Source organism: Molothrus aeneus, chromosome 4 (genome assembly GCF_037042795.1).
Source record: "Molothrus aeneus isolate 106 chromosome 4, BPBGC_Maene_1.0, whole genome shotgun sequence".
In the NCBI taxonomy this organism is placed as follows: domain Eukaryota; kingdom Metazoa; phylum Chordata; class Aves; order Passeriformes; family Icteridae; genus Molothrus; species Molothrus aeneus.
The window spans coordinates 49,143,661-49,158,849 of NC_089649.1; the positions used below are offsets into that span (position 1 = coordinate 49,143,661).

General features: G+C 64.8%; 1 long non-coding RNA gene across 1 annotated transcript; it reads left to right on the top strand.

Annotated features, from left to right (window-relative positions):
* Positions 1-6,071: 6,071 nt before the first annotated feature.
* On the top strand, positions 6,072-6,840 carry LOC136556220 (uncharacterized). The gene is made up of 2 exons (XR_010783590.1): positions 6,072-6,249; positions 6,467-6,840. It is a non-coding gene; the product is annotated as an uncharacterized lncRNA (long non-coding RNA).
* The last annotated feature ends 8,349 nt before the right edge of the window (positions 6,841-15,189 follow it).

The window sequence follows — 15,189 nt, forward strand, 5'->3', positions numbered from 1 at the left end:
GCTGTTGCACTCATAGGACCCTTCCCGTCCCTCTGGGGCACGGCTGCAAAACAGCCACTGTGTCTTCCTGCGCCTGTGTCTGGGCTGTGCTGAGCCCAGAGCCAGCCAGCTTGGGCTCTGCTGTGCCAAGAGCGTTCTGGGCAGGCAGGCAGAAGTGCTGCGTGCACAGTGGGGAAGGGGCTCATGAGAGCCTCCTGCGGGAACAGGGCTCCGCTCCCTGGCTGGGAACAGCCTGGTTTTGCTGCCGTGAGCACAGGCAGGAGTTCAGGCACTTGAATGGGCAGCGGACAGCGCTTGTTTCTAGGGGGCCTGGGGCTGCGCGCCACAAGGGGCATGAGGAAAGAAACTCGGGAGAAGGAAGATGAGCTCGAGCTGCGGTGCCTGTGCTACAAGGTGCAGAAGTAATTCAGCCTTGCCAGGGTTTCTTAGGTGTGTGTTGGTGTTCCCCGGGAAATGGACACATCTGGGGAAATGGACACATTTGGGGAAATGCATGCATTTGGGGAAATGCCTTTGGAAGAGAGGGCTTGCTTCTCAAGCAAAGTGCTTCCCCAGGAGCCCCTAGTGAGGTAGGTGCAGCTGTCTCCCTTTGGCTCCCTGCGCTCCTTTCCGTCCTTGAGGCCCCTTGCACTTGGCTGAGGGGCGTGGGAAGGGAGAAGGCTGTGAGAAGCAGCTTTGGCATCTGCCTGGGGCTGCATAGTCCAAGCCAAGCACCAGCAGCAGGGTGTGTCCCGCCCCTTTCAGCACAGGACAGAGAGGGATCATCTCTGTCCAGCCAAGAGCCCCAAATGCCTCTCAGAGAGCTGTGAATTCAAAGGCCTTTATGCACACATTGATGCCATCTTCCCTATCTGCTGTGTTTGAACTCTTGGCAAGAGGCGTTTGCCTCTTGCTTGCTGGAAGCTGCTCTGTTCCAGGGCCGGCACCGAGCTGGGCTGTGCGGGCACCGTGGAGAGTCCTTCCCCGAGCACTTGGCGGGTCGTGCTGTGTCCAGGGCTGTGTTAGACACTCGGGGCAATGGATTCCTTCCAAGCGGGGGCACCTAGGGTGGGGAGGGGGTGGCCCTGGGGCACGTGGCAGCATGTCCCTTTGTGACACGGTGCAGCAGGGTGACCGTGGAACCGAAAGGGACAGCGTGTCTGAGCAGCCCTTTGTGACACACGCTGACATAGGGGCTGGCCCGGCGCAGCCACGCCACAGTGCTCGGTGCACGCGACGGGACAGGAGGTGACAGAGCGGTGCTGTGAGGTGTCCCCACACAGCCGGCTCGTTGGTTACTGACCCGGAGCATTTCCGAGGCGTTCCTCCTGTGGCTGGCCTCACGGCCAGACCTCGGGATTCGGTGACTCGGAGCTTTGCCGAGTCATCTCCCATCCCTGCGGCCGGTGCCCTCGTGGCCAGGCCGTGGGACTTGGTGACCTCCATCGTTCACCAGGAGTCTCCTGTCATTGTGACAGGAGACCTCGAGTGCAGGACTTGCTGTCCTGTGGCCTTCCTGAGGCTCCTCTGTTGCAGGTGCCCGCAAGGCACAACTGCAGCACTCGCTGACTCTGGCCTTGGCCGAGGCATTTGAAAGTGCCCTCAAGGTCAGACAGCGGGATGGCGGGCAGACTGCTCAGCCTGTTCAAGGGGCTTCGGGGCAAGAAAAGCAAAGGCCCTGCAGCTGCCCCAGCACAGCAGCATGCAGAGCCGGAGCAGTTGCAGCCGCTGCAGGACGGTGAGTGGCAGAGCCGGGCCGCAGGGCCAGTGCCTGAAGCCAGCCTGGGCCCCATCCCATCCCATCCCATCCCATCCCATCCCATCCCATCCCATCCCATCCCATCCCATCCCATCCCATCCCATCCCATCCCATCCCTGTTGACACGCACATGGACAGGATGGGAAAGGGGCTGGGGCTGCCTCCCCGGTGGCCATGCTCCGTGCCCTGGGCGCCCGGGGGGCTGTACCTGCCTGGGGAGCGCAGGGCTGGGCTGTGTTCTCCGGCCTCTCCCGCAGCCCCTCAACTCTGGCTGCGCTCGCTCTTTGGCAGAGGCAGCCAGGGACCGGACTCAAGAGCAGGAGCCCACCCGTGGTCGCTTCCGGAGAGCAGCGCAGGTACCTGCGGCCATCCCCACCTGCGCCGGGCCTGCTGGCACTGCTCAGCCGGGCCCCGTGTTGGAGCAGACCATGGAACGTCCCTCTCTTCTTCCCGCCCTTCCCTTCTGCTGCAGACACTGCGGAGGTTCCTGCGCCTTCGGCGGCGCACAAAGACCAGCGGCCCCGCGCCCGAGGGCACGGCCGAGCCCGGCCCCGCGCCCGAAGGCCTGGCTGAGCCCGGCCCCGCGCCCGAAGGCCCGGCCGAGCCCGGCCCCGCGCCCGAAGGCCCGGCTGAGCCCGGCCCCGTGCCCGAAGGCACGGCCGAACCCGGCCCCGCGCCCAAGGGCACGGCCGAGCCCGACCCCAGGCCCAGCGAGCTGCAGGCAGAGGCTGCTTCCAGCACAGCATCCTCTGACCTGGCCGCCAGCTCTGACTGGGAAACCGATGAGGACTGGGAGGAGGCTGACATGGCCCCGACGAAGGGCATGGCCACCACCAACACCATCACCCAGGGCATCCCAGAGACTGAGGCCATGCCCACGCTCACTGTGAGTCCTGGACCCACTCTGGAGTTCTTCCAGAAGGGTTTTTATTCTCTGCAGCAGCCTGGGGCCAGGGTTGAAGGCCTCTCAGGATCACGTGGCCCCTCAAGCCATGTCCGCTGGGCCCCCTCAGCCCCATCACAGTGGGCTGGGAAGGCGAGCACTTCTTGGGGGAAGCTGGGCAAGTTGCTCCCTTGGACAGCACTCCAAGTCTTCCCCATGCCGCTTCCTCCAGGTGCAAGCCGCGGTGAGTGCCATCCTGCAGAGACTCACGTCCCGTGAGTCTGTGGACGCCGGGCTGCAAATGGCCATTGTCAGCCTCACCGAAGAACACCCTGCCCACGTTGTGATGAGCCTCCTGCGCTGTGCTCCAACGTGTGACGGGTATGGGGCACAATTGCCTCGAGAGCTCGGTGCTCACCGGCCCGTAGGGCCCCTCGCCCTGTACAGCCTGTCCGGCGGGGTCTGCCAGACGGGCGGAGAGCACTGGCACCCTCGGGCCCCTCTGTTTCCTGAGCCTGCTGCCATGCTCCCTCCCGGCCCCACGCAGCTGCACGGGGCACGGTACTGACGCACAGCTCTGCTCCCACAGAGCCGCCGCGCTGCTATGGAGAACCATGGGCACCTCAGAGGTAGCCGTGGAGGAGGTGCTTCCAGCGCTGCTCTCTACGATAGAGGAGCAGCCACCGTACGACGGCTTCCTCTGCAGCGGGGACAACAAGGCCGTCCTTGCCCTGGCTGTGAGTTTCTGGAGCTGGCCTAGGCTGGCCCTCCAGGTCGCCTTCTCAGAAGCTCTCCATGATCTCCCCACCCTGCAGCTCCCTGCCTGGGCTGAAAGCTGGGCTAGGGCCAGCAGGCCGGGTGCTCCCCCTGCCTCTAACCCCCGGCCCTGCCTCATGGACACCTCGGCACTGAGCGTTACCTCGGCACTGAGCGCTGCCTCGGGGCGCTTTGTCTCTTGCAGGCAACTCTGGTGCTGTGGAGGATTGCAAGCATGCCTGAGTGGCACTACGCAATCCTCCTTCATTCTCCACACCTGTTGGTGGCTCTGCTTTTGCAAATTGTCACCACCACGGAGCAGAGGCCAGAGGACGTGGAGACCCAGGGCTTCTGGAGAGCGTGCCGGGAGGAACACGGCCTTCCCAGCGAGCCCAACAGGTGCCAGTCGCCCTGTCCTTCCCACGCCCTTGCGGCCAGGGCCAGTGCTCCCAGAGTGACCTGGCCTTGGCTCGGCACACAGGTTTGCAGTGCAGACCATGAAGGCTCTGCTCTCGCGACTGGGCTTTGGCAAGAACCTGCTGGCTCTGGAGCACAAGCAGCTCTGGGACACCCTGCTCTGTGCTGACACCCAGCACTATGCAGCGGGCCTGCTGGCCAGGTGAGATCCCCTACTCCCAGCCGCCACCGCCACTGTTTGTACCCCGTGCCCGGAGTGCCCCACACAGTCCCTGGGGCTTGTAAGCGAGAGGGCCTCGTCACCGAGGGAGGGCCGAGCAGACTGCAAAGGGCCGGGAGAGGAGGATGCCCAGCAGCAGCTGCCTCCCAAGGGGCCCATGTCCCCTTGCAGAGTGCTGGGGAAAGATGGGACCTCTGTGAGTCACTCCTGGGAGAGGTCTGCCCGCCCGGCTCAGGGCCTTGGTGCCTTTTTCCCCTGCCAGGGAGATGCGCTGTGGCTTGACCCCCTTGTGTCCCCACATGGCCTCGCACCTGCTCAGCCTGCTCGTTGGGAAGCAGCCCCGCTGGCATCTGCCTGCCCTGGCGTTCTTTGTGGAGGTGAGCCTGATGGCCAGCGCTGCCTGGCTGAGCTGCCTCCCAGCTCTCTGGCCTCTGGTAGCTGCAGCCGCCTGGGAGGCTGCCCGCGCCCGCTGCTGCTGCTGCTGCCTGGAGCCGGCCCGCTCCCCTGCCACTGCCCTGTGCCTTTCAGCTCCTGGAGTGTCTGGACCTGAGCAAACACGGTCCCAGTGCCCTGTTGGTGCTATCCCGGCACCTGCCGAGCCAGCACAGGGACAGGCTGCGCCTGGAGCTCAGAGGCCTCGTGGTGCTCAGCAAGGAGCCCTCGCTGGTGAGAAGGGGGCAGTGGCTGAAGCCGCGCTGGCAGCGTGGGGCTGGGGAAGGCAGACCTTTGGGCTTGGCTGGGCTTTGGCAGCAGAGACAGCTGCTGCCAGCTCTCCCGACTCCCTCTTCAGCTGCCCGAGTGCCCCAAGCAGCTGTTGGTGCTGCGGCCAGTCACGGCTTCACAGCACAGCCTGCTCTTGCACACAGGCCGGAGGAATACGTGGCCTCTATCAACACCTGGTGGAGCTGCTGGCCCATCCAGATGCAGAGATGGTCGGGATGAGCCTCTCTGTGCTCACGCATGTGCTCCAGGACAAAGACCTCGAGATACCCAGCACCGCCGCCCTGAAGCTGGCTGAGTCCCTCCTGCCACACTTTGAGAAGGTAAGGCTCTGCGCCCCCAGACAAGGGCACTGGACGCTGCCTGCCTGGAAACTTTGTGCCCTGTTCATTTTAGGGCCTTTGCCCCAGTGGGCCTGGAGTAGTTGATGCTTAGGACTTTTCCTTTCCTCCAGGACAACAGCCATGTGCAGCTGCTCTCCATTCAGCTCTTCGGCAAGGTGCTGGAGCTGGGAGTGGAAGAGAGGGAAAATCCTCTCACGACAGTTGTGAGCCAGAGCCTGCTCCCTCTGTTCTTGCGCTGGCACCACGAGGACGTGCACGTGGCCGAGGTGAGGTTTGGTGTGATGCTGCCGCATCCCTGGCCGGGGGCTCGGCCGCCTCCTGCCCCAGCGCCTCGCGGGCTCCAGCCTCCCCTGGCCTTGGCACAGGGAGCCGGCTCCCGTGTGACTCACCTGGGCTCTGGTGCCACCTGCGGCTCTCTGCTGCTCTGCAGGCGTCTCACGAAGCCCTGCTTTGTGCCGCCCGCTTCCTGAGGAGGAGGGATCTCCAGGAGCCACTGAGGAAGAAGCGGCGGATGAAGTTCGCCGAGAGCCTGGTAAGGACAGCCCGGGAGCCCCAGCCGCAGGCTGGACTGGAGAAGGGGGGCTGGCAGCTGCGCCCCTGCCCAGCGCCGCAGCCGGGCCCGCCAGCCTGCGTCCCCCACGCTGCTCGCTGCCCTGGGCCGTGCGCGCCGGCTCGGCCGGTGCCGGGCGCAGGGAGCGCCCGGCCGAGGGGCAGAGCCCACGCCGAGCTTTCCCTGCCGCCTCTCCCCGCAGCTGCTGCAGGACGAGAGCCGAGCGGCCGAGCACCTGCGCTGGGCCCTGCCGCACCTGCGGAGCCCACAGAGGCCCCTACGAGAGGCGGCCGTCAGGTTCCTCGGTGAGCCAGCAGCCCGGCGCCCCTCCCTGCCTCCCGGCCCGGCCCCTGCCGCGGCAGCGGGAGCCGCGCCCGGGCCGCTGCAGCCCTGCCCGCCCTGGGCGCTGCCGCCGCCCTCCCGCAGCCGTGCCTTCGGCCGGCAGCGTGCGGCAGGGGCCCGGCACCAGCCCTGCCCGGCAGGAGGGCGTGTGGCCGCAGGGCTGGCAGCGCCCGTCTCGGGCAGCTGTGCCGCCCGGCGCCGCCACATGCTCTGTCTTAACAGGGGTGGCCGGAGTGCTCATGATGGGGCAGAAGGAGGAGCTCCAGGTCCTCAGTCAGGGTGAGTCAGTGAGTCAGGGCAGCCGCGTGGGGGGCACAGCCCGGACAGCTCTCTGGGACACGTGGGGGATCCGTGGCCATCACCTTCCGCCCAAAGCCCTTGTCTCCCGCTCCCTCCTGGCCATGGCAAGAGCCGGCCGGCATGGCCCTGGCCGGAGGCTTTCCTTGGATTCCCTCAATTTGGCTTCTGACTGTGGCTCTGTTCCTCTCTCTTCCAGCTCTTCAAGCCCTCAGGGAAGACGAGAGCCCATCCTCCATGAACACATGGATTCAGATGAAATTTGAAAGAAGATCTGAAGAACTTCGTTTGTCTTCTGGACCAGATGTACCTGTACCAGCCTCCTTTGATGACTTCCAGTTCCCATCGAAGATGGGACCACCTGCAGAGCAGAAGGGACCAGCTGCAGCTCCAGGCACGGCTCTGGCTGCTCACAGCTGAGCCTGTGAGAAGCTCCAGCAGCTCCTGCCATCTCTCTCCCTGTTGGCAGCTCCTTCCCTGCAGCCCTCAGGCCCTGCCCATGCCCTTTTTTACCGCCCAGCTCACCCCTTCGCTTTGCTTTCCCTTAATAAACTGTTTGTGTTTTTCACTTTACCCGCATCTCCGTGGAGTTGAAGCGGCGCAAAACCTGAGCCCGGAGACACGCAGGGCCCTGCTGCCGTTCTCCTCCCCGCTGTGTTCCGTGCACAGGCAGAGGAACAAGGGCAGCTCAGGCTGCAAAGGTCCCTGTCCTGCTGCTCCAGCTGCACAGCAGCATGGAGTTAAAGGGCGTGCTGAGCACACTGAAGGGGAAAAGGACCCTGGGTTTTAGAAGAGCCAACTTGAGTGTGCTCCAAACCCAGCCGTGAGGGATTCCAGTGCAGGCATCCGCTGAGGGCAAAGGAGCTTGTAATGGCAGAAGTTTCCACCAAGAGCTTCCTGAAAGCACAGCGATGCTCCATCCCTACACAGGGAGAGGAAGAGGGCAGGACAAGAGACCATCGTGGCCTAGCAGTGAGCTTTGGGTGTGCCATAAAGCAAAAGAAGCAGCAGTGGCAGCGGAGTGGCTGCGAGTCGGGGGCGCGACCGTCCCAGCGGCCGCAGCGCTGTCAGGCAGCACCTACATGCTGGGCACGCTTCCGGTGGCTCTGGTCTCCCCAGAAGCGGGGAATCAGGCAGCCCCTGCCTCAGATCTAGTCAGAAACCCAAGCAAGTGAGACCAGAGGCAGGGGCCCCTTCCCGTCCCTCTGGGGCACGGCTGCAAAACAGCCGCTGTGTCTTCCTGCACCTGTGTCTGGGCTGTGCTGAGCCCAGAGCCAGCCAGCTTGGGCTCTGCTGTGCCAAGAGCGTTCTGGGCAGGCAGGCAGAAGTGCTGCGTGCACAGTGGGGAAGGGGCTCATGAGAGCCTCCTGCGGGAACAGGGCTCCGCTCCCTGGCTGGGAACAGCCTGGTTTTGCTGCCGTGAGCGCAGGCAGGAGTTCAGGCACTTGAACGGGCAGCGGGCAGCTCTTGTTTCTAGGGGGCCTGGGGCTGCGCGCCACAAGGGGCACGAGGAAAGAAACTCAGGAGAAGGACGATGAGCTCGAGCTGCAGTGCTTCTGCTACAAGGTGCAGAAGTAATTCAGCCTTGCCAGGGTTTCTTAGGTGTGTGTTGGTGTTCCCCGGGAAATGGACACATCTGGGGAAATGGACACATTTGGGGAAATGCATGCATTTGGGGAAATGCCTTTGGAAGAGAGGGCTTGCTTCTCAAGCAAAGTGCTTCCCCAGGAGCCCCTAGTGAGGTAGGTGCAGCTGTCTCCCTTTGGCTCCCTGCGCTCCTTTCCGTCCTTGAGGCCCCTTGCACTTGGCTGAGGGGCGTGGGAAGGGAGAAGGCTGTGAGAAGCAGCTTTGGCATCTGCCTGGGGCTGCATAGTCCAAGCCAAGCACCAGCAGCAGGGTGTGTCCCGCCCCTTTCAGCACAGGACAGAGAGGGATCATCTCTGTCCAGCCAAGAGCCCCAAATGCCTCTCAGAGAGCTGTGAATTCAAAGGCCTTTATGCACACATTGATGCCATCTTCCCTATCTGCTGTGTTTGAACTCTTGGCAAGAGGCGTTTGCCTCTTGCTTGCTGGAAGCTGCTCTGTTCCAGGGCCGGCACCGAGCTGGGCTGTGCGGGCACCGTGGAGAGTCCTTCCCCGAGCACTTGGCGGGTCGTGCTGTGTCCAGGGCTGTGTTAGACACTCGGGGCAATGGATTCCTTCCAAGCGGGGGCACCTAGGGTGGGGAGGGGGTGGCCCTGGGGCACGTGGCAGCATGTCCCTTTGTGACACGGTGCAGCAGGGTGACCGTGGAACCGAAAGGGACAGCGTGTCTGAGCAGCCCTTTGTGACACACGCTGACATAGGGGCTGGCCCGGCGCAGCCACGCCACAGTGCTCGGTGCACGCGACGGGACAGGAGGTGACAGAGCGGTGCTGTGAGGTGACCCCGCACAGCCGGCTCGTTGGTTACTGACCCGGAGCATTTCCGAGGCGTTCCTCCTGTGGCTGGCCTCACGGCCAGACCTCGGGATTCGGTGACTCGGAGCTTTGCCGAGTCATCTCCCATCCCTGCGGCCGGTGCCCTCGTGGCCAGGCCGTGGGACTTGGTGACCTCCATCATTCACCAGGAGTCTCCTGTCATTGTGACAGGAGACCTCGAGTGCAGGACTTGCTGTCCTGTGGCCTTCCTGAGGCTCCTCTGTTGCAGGTGCCCGCAAGGCACAACTGCAGCACTCGCTGACTCTGGCCTTGGCCGAGGCATTTGAAAGTGCCCTCAAGGTCAGACAGCGGGATGGCGGGCAGACTGCTCAGCCTGTTCAAGGGGCTTCGGGGCAAGAAAAGCAAAGGCCCTGCAGCTGCCCCAGCACAGCAGCATGCAGAGCCGGAGCAGTTGCAGCCGCTGCAGGACGGTGAGTGGCAGAGCCGGGCCGCAGGGCCAGTGCCTGAAGCCAGCCTGGGCCCCATCCCATCCCATCCCATCCCATCCCATCCCATCCCATCCCATCCCATCCCATCCCATCCCATCCCATCCCATCCCATCCCATCCCATCCCTGTTGACACGCACATGGACAGGATGGGACAGGGGCTGGGGCTGCCTCCCCGGTGGCCATGCTCCGTGCCCTGGGCGCCCGGGGGGCTGTACCTGCCTGGGGAGCGCAGGGCTGGGCTGTGTTCTCCGGCCTCTCCCGCAGCCCCTCAACTCTGGCTGCACTCGCTCTTTGGCAGAGGCAGCCAGGGACCAGACTCAAGAGCAGGAGCCCACCCGTGGTCGCTTCCGGAGAGCAGCGCAGGTACCTGCGGCCATCCCCACCTGCGCCGGGCCTGCTGGCACTGCTCAGCCGGGCCCCGTGTTGGAGCAGACCATGGAACGTCCCTCTCTTCTTCCCGCCCTTCCCTTCTGCTGCAGACACTGCGGAGGTTCCTGCGCCTTCGGCGGCGCACAAAGACCAGCGGCCCCGCGCCCGAGGGCACGGCCGAGCCCGGCCCCGCGCCCGAAGGCCTGGCTGAGCCCGGCCCCGCGCCCGAAGGCCCGGCCGAGCCCGGCCCCGCGCCCGAAGGCCCGGCTGAGCCCGGCCCCGTGCCCGAAGGCACGGCCGAACCCGGCCCCGCGCCCAAGGGCACGGCCGAGCCCGACCCCAGGCCCAGCGAGCTGCAGGCAGAGGCTGCTTCCAGCACAGCATCCTCTGACCTGGCCGCCAGCTCTGACTGGGAAACCGATGAGGACTGGGAGGAGGCTGACATGGCCCCGACGAAGGGCATGGCCACCACCAACACCATCACCCAGGGCATCCCAGAGACTGAGGCCATGCCCACGCTCACTGTGAGTCCTGGACCCACTCTGGAGTTCTTCCAGAAGGGTTTTTATTCTCTGCAGCAGCCTGGGGCCAGGGTTGAAGGCCTCTCAGGATCACGTGGCCCCTCAAGCCATGTCCGCTGGGCCCCCTCAGCCCCATCACAGTGGGCTGGGAAGGCGAGCACTTCTTGGGGGAAGCTGGGCAAGTTGCTCCCTTGGACAGCACTCCAAGTCTTCCCCATGCCGCTTCCTCCAGGTGCAAGCCGCGGTGAGTGCCATCCTGCAGAGACTCACGTCCCGTGAGTCTGTGGACGCCGGGCTGCAAATGGCCATTGTCAGCCTCACTGAAGAACACCCTGCCCACGTTGTGATGAGCCTCCTGCGCTGTGCTCCAACGTGTGACGGGTATGGGGCACAATTGCCTCGAGAGCTCGGTGCTCACCGGCCCGTAGGGCCCCTCGCCCTGTACAGCCTGTCCGGCGGGGTCTGCCAGACGGGCGGAGAGCACCGGCACCCTCGGGCCCCTCTGTTTCCTGAGCCTGCTGCCATGCTCCCTCCCGGCCCCACGCAGCTGCACGGGGCACGGTACTGACGCACAGCTCTGCTCCCACAGAGCCGCCGCGCTGCTATGGAGAACCATGGGCACCTCAGAGGTAGCCGTGGAGGAGGTGCTTCCAGCGCTGCTCTCTGCGATAGAGGAGCAGCCACCGTACGACGGCTTCCTCTGCAGCGGGGACAACAAGGCCGTCCTTGCCCTGGCTGTGAGTTTCTGGAGCTGGCTTAGGCTGGCCCTCCAGGTCGCCTTCTCAGAAGCTCTCCATGCTCTCCCCACCCTGTAGCTCCCTGCCTGGGCTGAAAGCTGGGCTAGGGCCAGCAGGCTGGGTGCTCCCCCTGCCTCTAACCCCCAGCCCTGCCTCATGGACACCTCGGCACTGAGCGTTACCTCGGCACTGAGCGTTGCCTCGGGGCGCTTTGTCTCTTGCAGGCAACTCTGGTGCTGTGGAGGATTGCAAGCATGCCTGAGTGGCACTACGCAATCCTCCTTCATTCTCCACACCTGTTGGTGGCTCTGCTTTTGCAAATTGTCACCACCACGGAGCAGAGGCCAGAGGACGTGGAGACCCAGGGCTTCTGGAGAGCGTGCCGGGAGGAACACGGCCTTCCCAGCGAGCCCAACAGGTGCCAGTCGCCCTGTCCTTCCCACGCCCTTGCGGCCAGGGCCAGTGCTCCCAGAGTGACCTGGCCTTGGCTCGGCACACAGGTTTGCAGTGCAGACCATGAAGGCTCTGCTCTCGCGACTGGGCTTTGGCAAGAACCTGCTGGCTCTGGAGCACAAGCAGCTCTGGGACACCCTGCTCTGTGCCGACACCCAGCACTATGCAGCGGGCCTGCTGGCCAGGTGAGATCCCCTACTCCCAGCCGCCACCGCCACTGTTTGTGCCCCGTGCCCGGAGTGCCCCACACAGTCCCTGGGGCTTGTAAGCGAGAGGGCCTCGTCACCGAGGGAGGGCCGAGCAGACTGCAAAGGGCCGGGAGAGGAGGATGCCCAGCAGCAGCTGCCTCCCAAGGGGCCCATGTCCCCTTGCAGAGTGCTGGGGAAAGATGGGACCTCTGTGAGTCACTCCTGGGAGAGGTCTGCCCGCCCGGCTCAGGGCCTTGGTGCCTTTTTCCCCTGCCAGGGAGATGCGCTGTGGCTTGACCCCCTTGTGTCCCCACATGGCCTCTCACCTGCTCAGCCTGCTCGTCGGGAAGCAGCCCCGCTGGCATCTGCCTGCCCTGGCGTTCTTTGTGGAGGTGAGCCTGATGGCCAGCGCTGCCTGGCTGAGCTGCCTCCCAGCTCTCTGGCCTCTGGTAGCTGCAGCCGCCTGGGAGGCTGCCCGCGCCCGCTGCTGCTGCTGCTGCCTGGAGCCGGCCCGCTCCCCTGCCACTGCCCTGTGCCTTTCAGCTCCTGGAGTGTCTGGACCTGAGCAAACACGGTCCCAGTGCCCTGTTGGTGCTATCCCGGCACCTGCCGAGCCAGCACAGGGACAGGCTGCGCCTGGAGCTCAGAGGCCTCGTGGTGCTCAGCAAGGAGCCCTCGCTGGTGAGAAGGGGGCAGTGGCTGAAGCCGCGCTGGCAGCGTGGGGCTGGGGAAGGCAGACCTTTGGGCTTGGCTGGGCTTTGGCAGCAGAGACAGCTGCTGCCAGCTCTCCCGACTCCCTCTTCAGCTGCCCGAGTGCCCCAAGCAGCTGTTGGTGCTGCGGCCAGTCACGGCTTCACAGCACAGCCTGCTCTTGCACACAGGCCGGAGGAATACGTGGCCTCTATCAACACCTGGTGGAGCTGCTGGCCCATCCAGATGCAGAGATGGTCGGGATGAGCCTCTCTGTGCTCACGCATGTGCTCCAGGACAAAGACCTCGAGATACCCAGCACCGCCGCCCTGAAGCTGGCTGAGTCCCTCCTGCCACACTTTGAGAAGGTAAGGCTCTGCGCCCCCAGACAAGGGCACTGGACGCTGCCTGCCTGGAAACTTTGTGCCCTGTTCATTTTAGGGCCTTTGCCCCAGTGGGCCTGGAGTAGTTGATGCTTAGGACTTTTCCTTTCCTCCAGGACAACAGCCATGTGCAGCTGCTCTCCATTCAGCTCTTCGGCAAGGTGCTGGAGCTGGGAGTGGAAGAGAGGGAAAATCCTCTCACGACAGTTGTGAGCCAGAGCCTGCTCCCTCTGTTCTTGCGCTGGCACCACGAGGACGTGCACGTGGCCGAGGTGAGGTTTGGTGTGATGCTGCCGCATCCCTGGCCGGGGGCTCGGCCGCCTCCTGCCCCAGCGCCTCGCGGGCTCCAGCCTCCCCTGGCCTTGGCACAGGGAGCCGGCTCCCGTGTGACTCACCTGGGCTCTGGTGCCACCTGCGGCTCTCTGCTGCTCTGCAGGCGTCTCACGAAGCCCTGCTTTGTGCCGCCCGCTTCCTGAGGAGGAGGGATCTCCAGGAGCCGCTGAGGAAGAAGCGGCGGATGAAGTTCGCCGAGAGCCTGGTAAGGACAGCCCGGGAGCCCCAGCCGCAGGCTGGACTGGAGAAGGGGGGCTGGCAGCTGCGCCCCTGCCCGGCGCCGCAGCCGGGCCCGCCTGCCTGCATACCCCACGCTGCTCGCTGCCCTGGGCCGTGCGCGCCGGCTCGGCCGGTGCCGGGCGCAGGGAGCGCCCGGCCGAGGGGCAGAGCCCACGCCGAGCTTTCCCTGCCGCCTCTCCCCGCAGCTGCTGCAGGACGAGAGCCGAGCGGCCGAGCACCTGCGCTGGGCCCTGCCGCACCTGCGGAGCCCACAGAGGCCCCTACGAGAGGCGGCCGTCAGGTTCCTCGGTGAGCCAGCAGCCCGGCGCCCCTCCCTGCCTCCCGGCCCGGCCCCTGCCGCGGCAGCAGGAGCCGCGCCCGGGCCGCTGCAGCCCTGCCCGCCCTGGGCGCTGCCGCCGCCCTCCCGCAGCCGTGCCTTCGGCCGGCAGCGTGCGGCAGGGGCCCGGCACCAGCCCTGCCCGGCAGGAGGGCGTGTGGCCGCAGGGCTGGCAGCGCCCGTCTCGGGCAGCTGTGCCGCCCGGCGCCGCCACATGCTCTGTCTTAACAGGGGTGGCCGGAGTGCTCATGATGGGGCAGAAGGAGGAGCTCCAGGTCCTCAGTCAGGGTGAGTCAGGGCAGCCGCGTGGGGGGCACAGCCCGGACAGCTCTCTGGGACACGTGGGGGATCCGTGGCCATCACCTTCCGCCCAAAGCCCTTGTCTCCTGCTCCCTCCTGGCCATGGCAAGAGCCGGCCGGCATGGCCCTGGCCGGAGGCTTTCCTTGGATTCCCTCAATTTGGCTTCTGACTGTGGCTCTGTTCCTCTCTCTTCCAGCTCTTCAAGCCCTCAGGGAAGACGAGAGCCCATCCTCCATGAACACATGGATTCAGATGAAATTTGAAAGAAGATCTGAAGAACTTCGTTTGTCTTCTGGACCAGATGTACCTGTACCAGCCTCCTTTGATGACTTCCAGTTCCCATCGAAGATGGGACCACCTGCAGAGCAGAAGGGACCAGCTGCAGCTCCAGGCACGGCTCTGGCTGCTCACAGCTGAGCCTGTGAGAAGCTCCAGCAGCTCCTGCCATCTCTCTCCCTGTTGGCAGCTCCTTCCCTGCAGCCCTCAGGCCCTGCCCATGCCCTTTTTTACCGCCCAGCTCACCCCTTCGCTTTGCTTTCCCTTAATAAACTGTTTGTGTTTTTCACTTTACCCGCATCTCCGTGGAGTTGAAGCGGCGCAAAACCTGAGCCCGGAGACACGCAGGGCCCTGCTGCCGTTCTCCTCCCCGCTGTGTTCCGTGCACAGGCAGAGGAACAAGGGCAGCTCAGGCTGCAAAGGTCCCTGTCCTGCTGCTCCAGCTGCACAGCAGCATGGAGTTAAAGGGCGTGCTGAGCACACTGAAGGGGAAAAGGACCCTGGGTTTTAGAAGAGCCAACTTGAGTGTGCTCCAAACCCAGCCGTGAGGGATTCCAGTGCAGGCATCCGCTGAGGGCAAAGGAGCTTGTAATGGCAGAAGTTTCCACCAAGAGCTTCCTGAAAGCACAGCGATGCTCCATCCCTACACAGGGAGAGGAAGAGGGCAGGACAAGAGACCATCGTGGCCTAGCAGTGAGCTTTGGGTGTGCCATAAAGCAAAAGAAGCAGCAGTGGCAGCGGAGTGGCTGCGAGTCGGGGGCGCGACCGTCCCAGCGGCCGCAGCGCTGTCAGGCAGCACCTACATGCTGGGCACGCTTCCGGTGGCTCTGGTCTCCCCAGAAGTGGGGAATCAGGCAGCCCCTGCCTCAGATCTAGTCAGAAACCCAAGCAAGTGAGACCAGAGGCAGGGGCCCCTTCCCGTCCCTCTGGGGCACGGCTGCAAAACAGCCGCTGTGTCTTCCTGCACCTGTGTCTGGGCTGTGCTGAGCCCAGAGCCAGCCAGCTTGGGCTCTGCTGTGCCAAGAGCGTTCTGGGCAGGCAGGCAGAAGTGCTGCGTGCACAGTGGGGAAGGGGCTCATGAGAGCCTCCTGCGGGAACAGGGCTCCGCTCCCTGGCTGGGAACAGCCTGGTTTTGCTGCCGTGAGCGCAGGCAGGAGTTCAGGCACTTGAACGGGCAGCGGGCAGCTCTTGTTTCTAGGGGGCCTG